This window comes from Chenopodium album, chromosome 12 (assembly GCF_948465745.1).
Source record: "Chenopodium album chromosome 12, dcCheAlbu1.1, whole genome shotgun sequence".
Lineage (NCBI taxonomy): Eukaryota > Viridiplantae > Streptophyta > Magnoliopsida > Caryophyllales > Amaranthaceae > Chenopodium > Chenopodium album.
In genome coordinates, this window is record NC_137845.1 from 42,913,701 (window position 1) to 42,918,951 (window position 5,251).

Consider the following 5,251-nt stretch of genomic DNA (forward strand, 5'->3'; position numbering starts at 1 on the left):
CAACGTTAATGCATACACTTGATCGAGCTCATTCGACATGCACCATCAAATACACTTCACTTCTTCCTTTCATGTCTTTCTTTTTCGGGAGAAAGTCGGTACCCTCCACAAAAACAACGGAAAATTTTCTCTTTTCTGCATTTTGAGTCAAGCACATCACAAAACAATGCACACACGAATCATGTACATGAGTAGAGTCTTGCACTTTGAGTCATGTTGAGTCGTATGTGTCAAAATACATCAAGTCGAGTTCACACAATGACTTGAATAGCACTAAGCCTTAGGTTGACCCTAAGAAAAACATGAGCAAAGTCCTATAGTTCAAAATATAGCTGCATGTACACTAAGAGGCAATTTGATTTAGCGCAAATGAACAAGCAGGAAAAAAGCTCTGACTTGGATTCAAGCACAACGCAGCACGATGCACCCTGACGCAACGCAATACACTATGACGTATCACAACAGACCTGTCGCTGGCGATGGCTCTGATTCGCCCCCGTCAGCCTTCGATGGTCTCACAACTTTGATTGGTTGGTCCATGACTAATCCATTTGAGTCTCTTGATGAGCATTTGGTTCTTATTTGATTGGTAATCAGCCTGATTACAACTTGATTGATGATCGGCCTGATGACAATCAAAAGAAGCAGATTCGAAAATTGATTAAGAACATTTGAGTAGTGATTGATCATAATCACAAAGAATTCCTATGATGGAAGATTTCTACAGAAATGGACTTGAAGATCGAAGAATCTTAAAGGTTCTTCCCAAAGCTAGAAAGGTCAATTACTCCTAAGAATAAGGACAAGAAAATTTGAAGACTCAAGAAGAAGAAGTCTTTGACGGGGGACTCTAAGATTAAAGGGTCTCTCGCTTGGATTTGAGAAAGACGTTTCAAGATGAAGCGGTCTTTGATAGCTTTCTCTATGATTTAGGAGGTTATCATTTGATTTGAGAAGATAGCACGAGATGAGTGGTCTTCGATAGCTTTCACTATGATTGAGGAGGTTATCATTTGATTTGAGAAGATGGCACGAGATGGGCGATCTTCGATGGCTTTCGCTAAGATTGTGGAGGTTGTCATTTGATTTGAGAAGATGGCACGAGATGGGCGATCTTCGATGGCTTTCGCTAAGATTGTGAAGGTTATCAATTGGTTTGAGAAGATAGCACGAGATGGGCGATCTTCGATAGCTTTCGCTAAGGTTGTGGAAGTTGTCACCTAGATTGAGAAGAACGGTTCGTGATAAGGCGGTTTTCGACGACATTCGCTATGATTGTAAAGGTTGTCACCATGATTCAAGAAAATAGCTCGTGATGTAGCAGCAATGATAGACGATGTTACTACTACAAATCCCTTAGTTTTTGGACGCTATTGGTTCGACGCTGTGTATGGGGTGTCCACGTAAAAATAAATTCTCGCTTATATGTGTCGAATCAGTTCTTAACAAGAAAAAGCGTCGACAAATTAGTATGATTTGCACGTGACTTAAGGCAACCCAAGGAAAATTAAAAAGAAAAAAAAAAAAGAAATGTCAGAAACCGGCTTATACCCACGAGTATACCCAAAGTACCACAAGCATAACTCTCTCTCTCTCTCTCTCTCTCTCTCTCTCTAACTCTTAGATCTCAGCACCTCAACACAAATTAAACCTAATTGTATTTTTTTTCCTTCATTTTTATACGATCTCAGTTCATCTGTTGAAATTGCTTGAAATTTAGCAAATTTGGGTGGAAGCCATGATATAATTTCCTTCCTCTCCTTGTTAGTTTCTTCAATTTAAGGTAATTTCAGTCTTCTCCTCATCAATTTTCAGGATTTCGTGCTAATATACCGTTCAGAATTAATTTGTTACATTAATTGTTGTGAAATAGCATTGAATTGTAGTTATTTTATAGTAGTAGAAAGCCATTGTATTGGAATCTAGGGATTTTTTGTATGTCTTGTTTGGTTGTTGATTTTGGTCAGACTTAGAAATTCATTTTTTTTTTTTTTTTTTTTTTTTTTTTTTTTCCAATTTTGGGTCTAATTGCAATTCTTTGAGAAATACTTTGTGGGTGTTTCGCTGTAATTTAGGGTTCTAATTATTCATACACCTTTATCTCTGATTGTTCTTCTTCATCCCTTAATCTCTCGTTTCTGTCCTTCAATATCTATGTTTGGTTATAATTTAGATTCTGTATTATAATTGAATGGATTATAAAGAAGGATATACCGATATATGTCTATCTTGGCTCATTTGTGAATCAGGTCATGATCATAATTCTTATTTTGTTTGAAAATTTTGACTTTGATATGAGAAGCTGATTTGATTGTTTAATTTTTGCTGCTACCTGGTCTCTTCTCTGCATCTCTCTCTGGGGTATTTTATTTAACTCTTGTTTGTTTACCCCATCTTTCTCTTTTATTTTTTATTTTTTTTATTGATATGTTTGATATTACTAGATTAATTTTTCTTAATTCAATACAAATTATTATATGGATTCAACTCGATATGTTCCAATTCAATTGAATTATTGCTTGTAGAGAGAGCCTGAAAGTTTGTTGATTTGGTAATTGTAATTTTTATGCGTGTAAGGGGTTGTGTTTTATGTGTGTATTCAGATTCAAGCTATGGTGGATGACTCAGGAGAATGGTAATTTCATACTGTATGTAGACTGTAATGTTAGTTACATTTGCGAGATATTCTTGATGTGATCTCATGACACAGAAGAATGAATTATCTAGAGTTGCATTTCTTGTAGAAATGCCATTCAGGGAAATACATTTTGTGTTGCTAACTTGCTACATTTGGGTGGTTTAGGCATGCATTGAAGTCGGTTTCTTCTACAATGTGAATCATGGAGTGGACAAAGCTTTATTTGAGAGATTGTTTGAGGAGAGTAAGAAATTCTTTTCACTTTCCGAGGAAGAAAAAATGAAACTTGATAGAAAGGAATTCAGGGGATATACAACTTTATATTATGAGAAATTGGATACTTCTTTAAAAACCAAAGGTTTTGTTGATCCATCATCTTATCTATTTGCTCTTTTAATTGTCGAATCACCTTATTTTGTGTACAAAAGTGCAAGGAATTTTGAAGACTTAGCAACTTACCTTATTTGATTGCAGGTGACCCAAAGGAGTCTTTCTACATTGTCTCGCTTCATGATGAAATCTGCAATTTGAACCAGTGGCCTTCTCAAGGTAAGCTTGTTGTTAAAGCTCAATTTTTATTTTATTTTCCTTGTATAATACTAATTTTAAAGTGTGCTGATTGTGTCATACCAGAGCTTCTTCCAAATTGGAGACCAACTATGGAAGCATACCATAGATAAATTCTGTAACTTATACAATTTCATCATGTCCAATATATGCATTGTCCAGGCTTGTGGTTTGTTGAGGGACATACTCTACTGTCAGTTTTAGGCGGTCTGATCTTGTTAATTTCTAATTTTAACTGGAAATGGCAATGTTAAGGAAAGTTATATCTTTTCTTCGTGTTACTTTTCCAAGAATGTATTGGTTTGTTTAATGAGCGTCCTTAGGCCTTGTAGTAGAACTTCCTTGACAAAGATCAAGTCAGTCTAAATCTGATGGTATACACAATATGTCTTGGCAACTAAAGGGAGTCAGGGTCGTTTGCTGATAAATTATATGTATCTGATGTATTAGTGTATTTGAGTTTATGGCTTCTATAATCCAATATAACGCTTATATGTGTGGTGCCTCAGGAGTGCAGGAAAAAGTTTATTATCACTTCTTGCGCTGGCATTGAACCTTGATGAAAAGTTTTAACCCTTTTGTTGTATGTGGTTGTGTTTTGTACTTTTAGTTTAAGAAGTTCTACAGCTTTGTGTTTCATGCTGATATTGGACATAAAATTTCCTGGGGGAGTCCTGCTGCTCTCCTTAAACTGAGATCATAAATTTTTCTTTGAAGGATGGTTGCCGAATTCTTAACCTCGAACATTTTCTTTTGGTGTACATGGTTTATAGGTCAATAATATGCTTAAAATTAGGGCCTGGATGCATGTATACTGTAATGTTAGTTACATTTGCGAGATATTTTAACTTAGAGTGTTGGATATACAGGTCTGGAATTATATGCTTTAGCTTGCATAGCTCTAGTGCAGGTCATGGCTCTAGTGCATGTCATATTTTAAGCCTATCGTGACCTATTAAATGCTGGCTAATGATGTATTTTCTTATGAGTATGGATGCGTTGATACTTTTGTAAGTTTTCAAGTCCGTAATTGGATTGGTTTTAGAAGTTAGTTGTGATTTTGGTTTGATTAGGTGGAAAATGTTTTTCAGAGAATGCATTCTCTATTTTTTTTGCCATATGGCTCCCTAGTGTTACTAATTTTGGCTTTTTTTTTTTTTTTTTTGGAAAGCTAATTTTGGTCTATTATTGTATTTAGATTCTCTTGGTGATGTCTTGATGCAAATGCTGAACTTGGTGGAGGGTCCAAAAATTATGTGACATGTATGAATATTGAGAAGCAGTAGAAAATGTCTGACATCTAATGGTGCAAGATTACAAGGATGGAAGAAAGATATGTTTTTAGCATATATGTTAGAATTGTATTGGCTTGCTAGGCTCGGAAGAGTTCGCTCTTGGGAAATAATGTTAAATGGTGTTCAAGAAGAGGGGATCTGGAAACTGGTGTGGGGTGTTGAAGGACCCCCAAAGCTTCGTCACTTCATCTGGAGAGCATGTAAGGGCAGCCTTGCTATCAAGGACAGATTATATTACAGGCATATAACTGCTGATAGCCTGTGTCAAGTGTGTGGAGAGGCTACTGAGACAGTGATACATGCGCTGTTTGAATGCACTGATGCTGCAAAAATATGGGCACCGAGTAAATACAAAGCTCTGCTTGAAGACGCTCCTGCATTGTCTTTTAACAACCTGGTATGTTGGGTGGCTGATCGGATTGACAGGAAAGAGTTTAGTCACTTTCGTATTCTTATATGGGCTGCTTGGTTCTGTAGAAATGCTAAGATTCATAATGAACCAGTGGATGATCCTGTACAAGTTGCTGCAGGTTATGCTAAGTTGCTGTGGGATTACATGGAGTATGCTGGACGCGTTTTTAAGCCTATATCTACTGCTTGTGGGATAGGAAGTGATAGATGGAATCCTCCTGCTGTTGGGCACATAAAAGTGAACTCTGATGCTCATATAGCAGAGGGAAGATGGGTAGGTTTGGGTGTAGTTTTGAGGGACCATGCTGGCACGATTATTGCTGCTGCAACGAAGAGAATT